Consider the following 12,335-nt stretch of genomic DNA (forward strand, 5'->3'; position numbering starts at 1 on the left):
GCTCTGTTTCTGCTCCGATTCCGAAAATTATTTATTGATGCTTAAATCCACAGTATACAAAGTGTGAAGCTGTCAATGGCCATCCTAAGCTGAACGCGCCTGCTCTCGTCAGATCGCAGACTGCTACCCAGCTTAGGGCCCGTTAAGTACCAGCATGGGAGACTGGCTGGGAATCCCAGGTGTCATTGACATTTTGCTCTGTTGCCGCCTTACGCTCCGATTCCGAAAAGGATTTATTGATGCTTAAATCCACAGTATACAGGGTGTGAAGATGTCTACGGCCATCCTAAGCTGAATGCGCCTGTTCTCGTCAGATCGCAGACTGGTACAGATCTTAGGGCCCGGTAAGTACCGGCATGGGACACTGGCTGGGAATACCGGTTGCCATTGACATTTTGCTCTATTGCTGCCTTCCGCTCCGATTCCGAAAAGAATTTATTGATGCTTAAATCCACAGTATACAAGGTGTGAAGCTGTCAACGGCCATCCTAAGCTTAACGCGCCTGCTCTCGTCAGATCGCAGACTGGTACAGATCTTAGGGCCCGGTAAGTACCGGCATGGGACACTGGCTGGGAATCCCGGCTGCCGTTGACATTTTGCTCTGTTGCCGCCTTCCGTTCCGATTCCGAAAAGGATTTATTGATGCTTAAATGCACAGTATACAAAGTGTGAACCTGTCAACGGCCATCCTAAGCTGAATGCGCCTGCTCTCGTCAGATCGCAGACTGATACCCAGCTTAGGGCCTGGTAAGTACCAGCATGGGAGACTGGCTGGGAATCCCGGGTGCAGTTGACATTTTAATCTGTTGCCGCCTTCCGCTCCGATTCGGAAAAGGATTTATTGATGCTTAAATGCACAGTATAAAGGGCGTGAAGCTGTCAACGGCCATCCTAAGCTGAACGCGCCTGCTCTCGTCAGATCGCAGACTGCTACCCAGCTTAGGGCCCGGTAGGTACCAGCATGGGAGACTGGCTGGGAATCCCAGGTGTTGTTGACATTTTGCTCTGTAGCCGCTTTCCGCTCCGATTCCGAAAAGGATTTATTGATGCTTAAATCCACAGTATAGAGGGTGTGAAGCCGTCTACGGCTATCCTAAGCTGAATGTGCCTGTTGTTGTCAGATCGCAGACTGCTGCCCGGCAAGTACGGGCATGGGAGACTGGCTGGCAATCCAAGGTGCTATTGACATTTTGCTCTGTTGCTGCCTTCCTCTCCGATTCCGAAAAGGATTTATTGATGCTTAAATGCACAGTATAAAAAGCATGAAGCTGTCAATGGCTGTCCTAAGCTGAACGCGCCTGCTCTTGTCAGATCGCAGACTGCTACCCAGCTTAGGGCCTGGTAAGTACTGGCATGGGAGACTGGCTGGGAATCCCGGGTGCCGTTGACATTTTGCTCTATTGCTGCCTTCCGCTCCGATTCCGAAAAGAATTTATTGATGCTTAAATCCACAGTATACAAGGTGTGAAGCTGTCGACGGCCATCCTAAGCTTAACGCGCCTGCTCTTGTCAGATCGCAGACTGGTACAGATCTTTGGGCCGGTAAGTACCGGCATGGGACACTGGCTGGGAATCCCGGCTGCCGTTGACATTTTGCTCTGTTGCCGCCTTCCGTTTCCGATTCCGAAAAGGATTTATTGATGCTTAAATGCACAGTATAAAGGGCGAGAAGCTGTCAACGGCCATCCTAAGCTGAACGTGCCTGCTCTCGTCAGATCGCTGACTGCTACCCAGCTTAAGGCCCGGTAAGTACCAGCATGGGAGACTGGCTGGGAATCCCAGGTGTCATTGACATTTTGCTCTGTTGCCGCCTTACGCTCCGATTCCGAAAAGGATTTATTGATGCTTAAATCCACAGTATACAGGGTGTGAAGATGTCTACGGCCATCCTAAGCTGAATGCGCCTGTTCTCGTCAGATCGCAGACTGGTACAGATCTTAGGGCCCGGTAAGTACCGGCATGGGACACTGGCTGGGAATACCGGTTGCCATTGACATTTTGCTCTATTGCTGCCTTCCGCTCCGATTCCGAAAAGAATTTATTGATGCTTAAATCCACAGTATACAAGGTGTGAAGCTGTCAACGGCCATCCTAAGCTTAACGCGCCTGCTCTCGTCAGATCGCAGACTGGTACAGATCTTAGGGCCCGGTAAGTACCGGCATGGGACACTGGCTGGGAATCCCGGCTGCCGTTGACATTTTGCTCTGTTGCCGCCTTCCGTTCCGATTCCGAAAAGGATTTATTGATGCTTAAATGCACAGTATACAAAGTGTGAACCTGTCAACGGCCATCCTAAGCTGAATGCGCCTGCTCTCGTCAGATCGCAGACTGATACCCAGCTTAGGGCCTGGTAAGTACCAGCATGGGAGACTGGCTGGGAATCCCGGGTGCAGTTGACATTTTAATCTGTTGCCGCCTTCCGCTCCGATTCGGAAAAGGATTTATTGATGCTTAAATGCACAGTATAAAGGGCGTGAAGCTGTCAACGGCCATCCTAAGCTGAACGCGCCTGCTCTCGTCAGATCGCAGACTGCTACCCAGCTTAGGGCCCGGTAGGTACCAGCATGGGAGACTGGCTGGGAATCCCAGGTGTTGTTGACATTTTGCTCTGTAGCCGCTTTCCGCTCCGATTCCGAAAAGGATTTATTGATGCTTAAATCCACAGTATAGAGGGTGTGAAGCCGTCTACGGCTATCCTAAGCTGAATGTGCCTGTTGTTGTCAGATCGCAGACTGCTGCCCGGCAAGTACGGGCATGGGAGACTGGCTGGCAATCCAAGGTGCTATTGACATTTTGCTCTGTTGCTGCCTTCCTCTCCGATTCCGAAAAGGATTTATTGATGCTTAAATGCACAGTATAAAAAGCATGAAGCTGTCAATGGCTGTCCTAAGCTGAACGCGCCTGCTCTCGTCAGATCGCAGACTGCTACCCAGCTTAGGGCCTGGTAAGTACTGGCATGGGAGACTGGCTGGGAATCCCGGGTGCCGTTGACATTTTGCTCTATTGCTGCCTTCCGCTCCGATTCCGAAAAGAATTTATTGATGCTTAAATCCACAGTATACAAGGTGTGAAGCTGTCGACGGCCATCCTAAGCTTAACGCGCCTGCTCTTGTCAGATCGCAGACTGGTACAGATCTTTGGGCCGGTAAGTACCGGCATGGGACACTGGCTGGGAATCCCGGCTGCCGTTGACATTTTGCTCTGTTGCCGCCTTCCGTTTCCGATTCCGAAAAGGATTTATTGATGCTTAAATGCACAGTATAAAGGGCGAGAAGCTGTCAACGGCCATCCTAAGCTGAACGTGCCTGCTCTCGTCAGATCGCTGACTGCTACCCAGCTTAAGGCCCGGTAAGTACCAGCATGGGAGACTGGCTGGGAATCCCAGGTGCAGTTGACCTTTTGCTCTGTTGCCGCCTTACGCTCCTTACGCTTACGATTTATTGATGCTTAAATCCACAGTATACAGGGTGTGAAGATGTCTACGGCAATCCTAAGCTGAATGCGCCTGTTCTTGTCAGATCGCAGACTGTTACCCAGCTTAGGGCCTGGTAAGTACCAGCATGGGAGACTGTCTGGGAATCCCGGGTGCAGTTGACACTTTAATCTGTTGCCGCCTTCCGCTCCGATTCGGAAAAGGATTTATTGATGCTTAAATCCACAATACACAGGGTGTGAAGCTGTCAACGGCCATCCTAAGCCTGAACGTGCCTGCTCTCCTCAGATCGCAGACTGCTGCCCGGCAGTTACCGGCATGGGAGACTGGCTGGCAATCCAAGGTGCCGTTGACATTTTGCTTTGTTGCCGCCTTCCTCTCCGATTAATAAAAATATTTATTGATGCTTAAATCCACAGTATACAAGGCGTGAAGATGTCAACGGCCATCCTAAGCTGAACGCGCCTGCTCTCGTCAGATCGCAGACTGCTACCCAGCTTAGGGCCCAGTAAGTACCGGCATGGGAGACTGGCTGGGAATCCCGGGTGCAGTTGACATTATGCCCTGTTGCCGCCTTCCGTTCCGATTCCGAAAAGGATTTATTGATGCTTAAATGCACAGTATAAAAAGCATGAAGCTGTCAATGGCCATCCTAAGCTGAACGCGCCTGCTCTCGTCAGATCGCAGACTGCTACCCAGCCTAGGGCCCATTAAGTACCGGCATGGGAGACTGGCTGGGAATCCCGGGTGTAGTTGACATTTTGCTCTGTTGCCGCCTTCCGTTCCGATTCCGAAAAGGATTTATTGATGCTTAAATGCACAGTATAAAAATCATGAAGCTGTCAATGGCCATCCTAAGCTGAACGCGCCTGCTCTCGTCAGATCGCAGCCTGCTACCCAGCTTAGGGCCCATTAAGTACCGGCATGGGAGACTGGCTGGGAATCCCGGCTGCCGTTGACATTTTGCTCTGTTGCCGCCTTCCGTTCCGATTCCGAAAAGGATTTATTGATGCCTAAATGCACAGTATAAAGGGCGAGAAGCTGTCAACGGCCATCCTAAGCTGAACGCGCCTGCTCTCGTCAGATTGCAGACTGCTACCCAGCTTAGGGCTCAGTAAATACCGGCATGGGAGACTGGCTGGGAATCCCGGGTGCAGTTGACATTTTGCTCTGTTTCCGCTCCGATTCCGAAAAAGGATTTATTGATGCTTAAATGCACAGTATACAAAGTGTGAAGCTGTCAACGGCCATCCTAAGCTGAATGCGCCTGCTCTCGTCACATCGCAGACTGCTACCCAGCTTAGGGCCCAGTAAGTACTGGCATGGGAGACTGGCTGGGAATCCCGGTTGCCGTTGACATTTTGCTCTTATGCTGCCTTCACTTCCGATTCCGAAAAGGATTTATTGATGCCTAAATGCACAGTATACAAAGTGTGAAGCTGTCAACGGCCATCCTAAGCTGAACGCGCCTGCTCTCGTCAGATCGCAGACTGCTACCCAGCTTAGGGCCTGGTAAGTACCAGCATGGGAGACTGGCTGGGAATCCCGGGTGCAGTTGACATTTTAATCTGTTGCCGCCTTCCGCACCGATTCGGAAAAGGATTTATTGATGCTTAAATGCACAGTATAAAGGGCGTGAAGCTGTCAACGGCCATCCTAAGCTGAACGCGCCTGCTCTCGTCAGATTGCAGACTGCTACCCAGCTTAGGGCCCGGTAAGTACCAGCATGGGAGACTGGCTGGGAATCCCAGGTGTTGTTGACATTTTGCTCTGTAGCCGCCTTCCTCTCCGATTCCGAAAAGGATTTATTGATGCTTAAATGCACAGTATAAAAAGCATGAAGCTGTCAATAGCCATCCTAAGCTGAACGCGCCTGCTCTCGTCAGATCGCAGACTGCTACCCAGCTTAGGGCCCGGTAAGTACCAGCATGGGAGACTGGCTGGGAATCCCGGGTGCCGTTGACATTTTGCTCTATTGCTGCTTTCCGCTCCGATTCCGAAAAGAATTTATTGATGCTTAAATCCACAGTATACAAGGTGTGAAGCTGTCGACGGCCATCCTAAGCTTAACGCGCCTGCTCTTGTCAGATCGCAAACTGGTACAGATCTTAGGGCCCGGTAAGTACCGGCATGGGACACTGGCTGGGAATCCCGGCTGCCGTTGACATTTTGCTCTGTTGCCGCCTTCCGTTTCCAATTCCGAAAAGGATTTATTGATGCTTAAATGCACAGTATAAAGGGAAAGAAGCTGTCAACGGCCATCCTAAGCTGAACGTGCCTGCTCTCGTCAGATCGCAGACTGCTACCCAGCTTAGGGCTCGGAAAATACCAGCATGGGAGACTGGCTGGGAATCCCAGGTGTCGTTGACATTCTGCTCTGTTGCCGCCTTACGCTCCGATTCCGAAAAGGATTTATTGATGCTTAAATCCACAGTATACAGGGTGTGAAGATGTCTACGGCCATCCTAAGCTGAATGCGCCTGTTCTCGTCAGATTGCAGACTGCTACCTAGCTTCGGGCCTGGTAAGTACCAGCATGGGAGACTGGCTGGGAATCCCGGGTGGAGTTGACATTTTGCTCTGTTTCTGCTACGAGTCCGAAAATTATTTATTGATACTTAAATCCACAGTATACAAAGTGTGAAGCTGTCAACGGCCATCCTAAGCTGAACGCGCCTGCTCTCGTCAGATCGCAGACTTCTACCCAGATTAGGGCCTGGTAAGTACCAGCATGAGAGACTGGCTGGGAATCCCGGGTGCAGTTGACATTTTAATCTGTTGCCGCCTTCCGCTCCTATTCGGAAAAGGATTTATTGATGCTTAAATCCACAATACACAGGGTGTGAAGCTGTCAACGGCCATCCTAAGCCTGAACGTGCCTGCTCTCCTCAGATCGCAGACCGCTGCCCGGCAGTTACCGGCATGGGAGACTGGCAGGCAATCCAAGGTGCCGTTGACATTTTGCTTTGTTGCCGCCTTCCTCTCCGATTAATAAAAATATTTATTGATGCTTAAATGCACCTGGGAATCCCGGGTGCAGTTGACATTATGCTCTGTTGCCGCCTTCCGTTCCGATTCCGAAAAGGATTTATTGATGCTTAAATGCACAGTATAAAAAGCATGAAGCTGTCAATGGCCATCCTAAGCTGAACGCGCCTGCTCTCGTCAGATCGCAGACTGCTACCCAGCCTAGGGCCCATTAAGTACCGGCATGGGAGACTGGCTGGGAATCCCGGGTGCAGTTGACATTTTGCTCTGTTGCCGCCTTCCGTTCCGATTCCGAAAAGGATTTATTGATGCTTAAATGCACAGTATAAAAATCATGAAGCTGTCAATGGCCATCCTAAGCTGAACGTGCCTGCTCTCGTCAGATCGCAGACTGCTACCCAGCTTAGGGCCTGGTAAGTACTGGCATGGGACACTGGCTGGGAATCTCGGCTGCCGTTGACATTTTGCTCTGTTGCCGCCTTCCGTTCCGATTCCGAAAAGGATTTATTGATGCCTAAATGCACAGTATAAAGGGCGAGAAGCTGTCAACGGCCATCCTAAGCTGAACGTGCCTGCTCTCGTCAGATTGCAGACTGCTACCCAGCTTAGGGCTCAGTAAGTACCGGCATGGGAGACTGGCTGGGAATCCCGGGTGCAGTTGACATTTTGCTCTGTTGCCGCCTTCCGCTCCGATTCCGAAAAAGGATTTATTGATGCTTAAATGCGCAGTATAAAAATCATGAAGCTGTCAATGGCCATCCTAAGCTGAACGCGCCTGCTCTCGTCACATCGCAGACTGCTACCCAGCTTAGGGCCCGGTAAGTACTGGCATGGGAGACTGGCTGGGAATCCCGGTTGCCGTTGACATTTTGCTCTTATGCCGCCTTCAGTTCCGATTCCGAAAAGGATTTATTGATGCTTAAATGCACAGTATACAAAGTGTGAAGCTGTCAACGGCCATCCGAAGCTGAACGCGCCTGCTCTCGTCAGATCGCAGACTGCTACCCAGCTTAGGGCCTGGTAAGTACCAGCATGGGAGACTGGCTGGGAATCCCGGGTGCAGTTGACATTTTAATCTGTTGCTGCCTTCCGCTCCGATTCGGAAAAGGATTTATTGATGCTTAAATGCACAGTATAAAGGGCGTGAAGCTGTCAACGGCCATCCTAAGCTGAACGCGCCTGCTCTCGTCAGATCGCAGACTGCTACCCAGCTTAGGGCCCGGTAAGTACTAGCATGGGAGACTGGCTGGGAATCCCAGGTGTTGTTGACATTTTGCTCTGTAGCCGCCTTCCGCTCCGATTCCGAAAAGGATTTATTGATGCTTAAATCCACAGTATACAGGGTGTGAAGCCGTCTACGGCTATCCTAAGCTGAATGTGCCTGTTCTTGTCAGATCGCAGACTGCTGCCCGGCAAGTACGGGCATGGGAGACTGGCTGGCAATCCAAGGTGCTATTGACATTTTGCTCTGTTGCCGCCTTCCTCTCCGATTCCGAAAAGGATTTATTGATGCTTAAATCCACAGTATACAGGGTGTGAAGATGTCTACGGCCATCCTAAGCTGAATGCGCCTGCTCTCGTCAGATCGCAGACTGCTACCCAGCTTAGGGCCCGGTAAGTACCAGCATGGGAGACTGGCTGGGAATCCCAGGTGTCGTTGACCTTTTGCTCTGTTGCCGCCTTACGCTCCGATTCCGAAAAGGATTTATTGATGCTTAAATCCACAGTATACAGGGTGTGAAGATGTCTACGGCCATCCTAAGCTGAATGCGCCTGCTCTCGTCAGATCGCAGACTGCTACCCAGCTTCGGGCCTGATAAGTACCAGCATGGGAGACTGGCTGGGAATCCCGGGTGCAGTTGACATTTTGCTCTGTTTCTGCTCCGATTCCGAAAATTACTTATTGATGCTTAAATCCACAGTATACAAAGTGTGAAGCTGTCAACGGCCATCCTAAGCTTAACGCGCCTGCTCTCGTCAGATCGCAGACTGGTACAGATCTTAGGGCCCGGTAAGTACCGGCATGGGACACTGGCTGGGAATCCCGGCTGCCGTTGACATTTTGCTCTGTTGCCGCCTTCCGTTTCCGATTCCGAAAAGGATTTATTGATGCTTAAATGCACAGTATAAAGGGCGAGAAGCTGTCAACGGCCATCCTAAGCTGAACGTGCCTCCACTCGTCAGATCGCAGACTGCTATCCAGCTTAGGGCCTGGTAAGTACCAGCAGGGGAGACTGGCTGGGAATCCCGGGTGTCGTTGACATTTTGCTCTGTTGCCGCCTTCCGTTCCGATTCCGAAAAGGATTTATTGATGCTTAAATGCACAGTATAAAAATCATGAAGCTGTCAATGGCCATCCTAAGCTGAACGCGCCTGCTCTCGTCAGATCGCAGACTGCTACCCAGCTTAGGGCCTGGTAAGTACTGGCATGGGACACTGGCTGGGAATCTCGGCTGCCGTTGACATTTTGCTCTGTTGCCGCCTTCCGCTCCGATTCCGAAAAAGGATTTATTGATGCTTAAATGCGCAGTATAAAAAGCACGAAGCTGTCAATGGCCATCCTAAGCTGAACACGCCTGCTCTTGTCACATCGCAGACTGCTAAGCAGCTTAGGGCCCGGTAAGTACTGGCATGGGAGACTGGCTGGGAATCCCGGTTGACATTTTGCTCTTATGCCGCCTTCAGTTCCGATTCCGAAAAGGATTTATTGATGCTTAAATGCACAGTATACAAAGTGTGAAGCTGTCAACGGCCATCCTAAGCTGAACGCGCCTGCTCTCGTCAGATCGCAGACTGCTACCCAGCTTAGGGCCTGGTAAGTACCAGCATGGGAGACTGGCTGGGATTCCCGGGTGCAGTTGACATTTTAATCTGTTGCTGCCTTCCGCTCCGATTCGGAAAAGGATTTATTGATGCTTAAATGCACAGTATAAAGGGCGTGAAGCTGTCAACGGCCATCCTAAGCTGAACGCGCCTGCTCTCGTCAGATCGCAGACTGCTACCCAGCTTAGGGCCCGGTAAGTACCAGCATGGGAGACTGGCTGGGAATCCCAGGTGTTGTTGACATTTTGCTCTGTAGCCGCCTTCCGCTCCGATTCCGAAAAGGATTTATTGATGCTTAAATCCACAGTATACAGGGTGTGAAGCCGTCTACGGCTATCCTAAGCTGAATGTGCCTGTTCTTGTCAGATCGCAGACTGCTGCCCGGCAAGTACGGGCATGGGAGACTGGCTGGCAATCCAAGGTGCTATTGACATTTTGCTCTGTTACCGCCTTCCTCTCCGATTCCGAAAAGGATTTATTGATGCTTAAATGCACAGTATAAAAAGCATGAAGCTGTCAATGGCAATCCTAAGCTGAACGCGCCTGCTCTCGTCAGATTGCAGACTGCTACCCAGCTTAGGGCCCGGTAAGTTCTGGCATGGGAGACTGGCTGGGAATACCGGTTGCCATTGACATTTTGCTCTATTGCTGCCTTCCGCTCCGATTCCGAAAAGAATTTATTGATGCTTAAATCCACAGTATACAAGGTGTGAAGCTGTCAACGGCCATCCTAAGCTTAACGCGCCTGCTCTCGTCAGATCGCAGACTGGTACAGATCTTAGGGCCCGGTAAGTACCGGCATGGGACACTGGCTGGGAATCCCGGCTGCCGTTGACATTTTGCTCTGTTGCCGCCTTCCGTTCCGATTCCGAAAAGGATTTATTGATGCTTAAATGCACAGTATACAAAGTGTGAACGTGTCAACGGCCATCCTAAGCTGAATGCGCCTGCTCTCGTCAGATCGCAGACTCATACCCAGCTTAGGGCCTGGTAAGTACCAGCATGGGAGACTGGCTGGGAATCCCGGGTGCAGTTGACATTTTAATCTGTTGCCGCCTTCCGCTCCGATTCGGAAAAGGATTTATTGATGCTTAAATGCACAGTATAAAGGGCAAGAAGCTGTCAACGGCCATCCTAAGCTGAACGTGCCTGCTCTCGTCAGATCGCAGACTGCTACCCAGCTTAGGGCTCGGAAAGTACCAGCATGGGAGACTGGCTGGGAATCCCAGGTGTCGTTGACATTTTGCTCTGTTGCCGCCTTACGCTCCGATTCCGAAAAGGATTTATTGATGCTTAAATCCACAGTATACAGGGTGTGAAGATGTCTACGGCCATCCTAAGCTGAATGCGCCTGTTCTCGTCAGATCGCAGACTGCTACCCAGCTTCGGGCCTGGTAAGTACCAGCATGGGAGACTGGCTGGGAATCCCGGGTGGAGTTGACATTTTGCTCTGTTTCTGCTACGAGTCCAAAAATTATTTATTGATGCTTAAATCCACAGTATACAAAGTGTGAAGCTGTCAATGGCCATCCTAAGCTGAACGCGCCTGCTCTCGTCAGATCGCAGACTTCTACCCAGCTTAGGGCCTGGTAAGTACCAGCATGGGAGACTGGCTGGGAATCCCGGGTGCAGTTGACATTTTAATCTTTTGCCGCCTTCCGCTCCGATTCGGAAAAGGATTTATTGATGCTTAAATCCACAATACACAGGGTGTGAAGCTGTCAACGGCCATCCTAAGCCTGAACGTGCCTGCTCTCCTCAGATCACAGACTGCTGCCCGGCAGTTACCGGCATGGGAGACTGGCTGGCAATACAAGGTGCCATTGACATTTTGCTCTGTTGCCGCCTTCCTCTCCGATTAATAAAAATATTTATTGATGCTTAAATCCACAATATACAAGGCGTGAAGATGTCAACGGCCATCCTAAGCTGAACGCGCCTGCTCTCGTCAGATCGCAGACCGCTACCCAGCTTAGGACCCAGTAAGTACCGGCATGGGAGACTGGCTGGGAATCCGGGTGCAGTTGACATTTTGCTCTGTTGCCGCCTTCCGTTCCGATTCCGAAAAGGATTTATTGATGCTTAAATGCACAGTATAAAAAGCATGAAGCTGTCAATGGCCATCCTAAGCTGAACGCGCCTGCTCTCGTCAGATTGCAGACTGCTACCCAGCTTAGGGCCCGGTAAGTACTGGCATGGGAGACTGGCTGGGAATACCGGTTGCCATTGACATTTTGCTCTATTGCTGCCTTCCGCTCCGATTCCGAAAAGAATTTATTGATGCTTAAATCCACAGTATACAAGGTGTGAAGCTGTCAACGGCCATCCTAAGCTTAACGCGCCTGCTCTCGTCAGATCGCAGACTGGTACAGATCTTAGGGCCCGGTAAGTACCGGCATGGGACACTGGCTGGGAATCCCGGCTGCCGTTGACATTTTGCTCTGTTGCCGCCTTCCGTTCCGATTCCGAAAAGGATTTATTGATGCTTAAATGCACAGTATACAAAGTGTGAACCTGTCAACGGCCATCCTAAGCTGAATGCGCCTGCTCTCGTCAGATTGCAGACTGATACCCAGCTTAGGGCCTGGTAAGTACCAGCATGGGAGACTGGCTGGGAATCCCGGGTGCAGTTGACATTTTAATCTGTTGCCGCCTTCCGCTCCGATTCGGAAAAGGATTTATTGATGCTTAAATGCACAGTATAAAGTGCGTGAAGCTGTCAACGGCCATCCTAAGCTGAACGCGCCTGCTCTCGTCAGATCGCAGACTGCTACCCAGCTTAGGGCCCGGTAGGTACCAGCATAGGAGACTGGCTGGGAATCCCAGGTGTTGTTGACATTTTGCTCTGTAGCCGCCTTCCGCTCCGATTCCGAAAAGGATTTATTGATGCTTAAATCCACAGTATACAGGATGTGAAGCCGTCTACGGCTATCCTAAGCTGAATATGCCTGTTCTTGTCAGATCGCAGACTGCTGCCCGGCAAGTACGGGCATGGGAGACTGGCTGGCAATCCAAGGTGCTATTGACATTTTGCTCTGTTGCCGCCTTCCTCTCCGATTCCGAAAAGGATTTATTGATTCTTAAATGCAC

The 12,335-nt window shown here is 50.9% G+C and overlaps 8 pseudogenes; all 8 read left to right on the forward strand.

Moving 5' to 3' along the window:
* Window positions 1–879: 879 nt before the first annotated feature.
* Window positions 880–999, forward strand: LOC130352368 (5S ribosomal RNA; annotated as a pseudogene).
* A 1,484-nt stretch (window positions 1,000–2,483) lies between these two features.
* Window positions 2,484–2,603, forward strand: LOC130352369 (5S ribosomal RNA; annotated as a pseudogene).
* A 272-nt stretch (window positions 2,604–2,875) lies between these two features.
* LOC130352993 (5S ribosomal RNA) lies at window positions 2,876–2,995 on the forward strand (annotated as a pseudogene).
* A 1,881-nt stretch (window positions 2,996–4,876) lies between these two features.
* On the forward strand, window positions 4,877–4,996 carry LOC130350636 (5S ribosomal RNA; annotated as a pseudogene).
* A 2,577-nt stretch (window positions 4,997–7,573) lies between these two features.
* Window positions 7,574–7,693, forward strand: LOC130315183 (5S ribosomal RNA; annotated as a pseudogene).
* Window positions 7,694–7,965: 272 nt separating this feature from the next.
* Window positions 7,966–8,085, forward strand: LOC130318359 (5S ribosomal RNA; annotated as a pseudogene).
* A 1,283-nt stretch (window positions 8,086–9,368) lies between these two features.
* Window positions 9,369–9,488, forward strand: LOC130320161 (5S ribosomal RNA; annotated as a pseudogene).
* A 2,475-nt stretch (window positions 9,489–11,963) lies between these two features.
* On the forward strand, window positions 11,964–12,083 carry LOC130333313 (5S ribosomal RNA; annotated as a pseudogene).
* Window positions 12,084–12,335: the final 252 nt, after the last annotated feature.

The sequence above is a fragment of the Hyla sarda genome, chromosome 1 (genome assembly GCF_029499605.1).
Source record: "Hyla sarda isolate aHylSar1 chromosome 1, aHylSar1.hap1, whole genome shotgun sequence".
Classification (NCBI taxonomy): Eukaryota; Metazoa; Chordata; class Amphibia; order Anura; family Hylidae; genus Hyla; species Hyla sarda.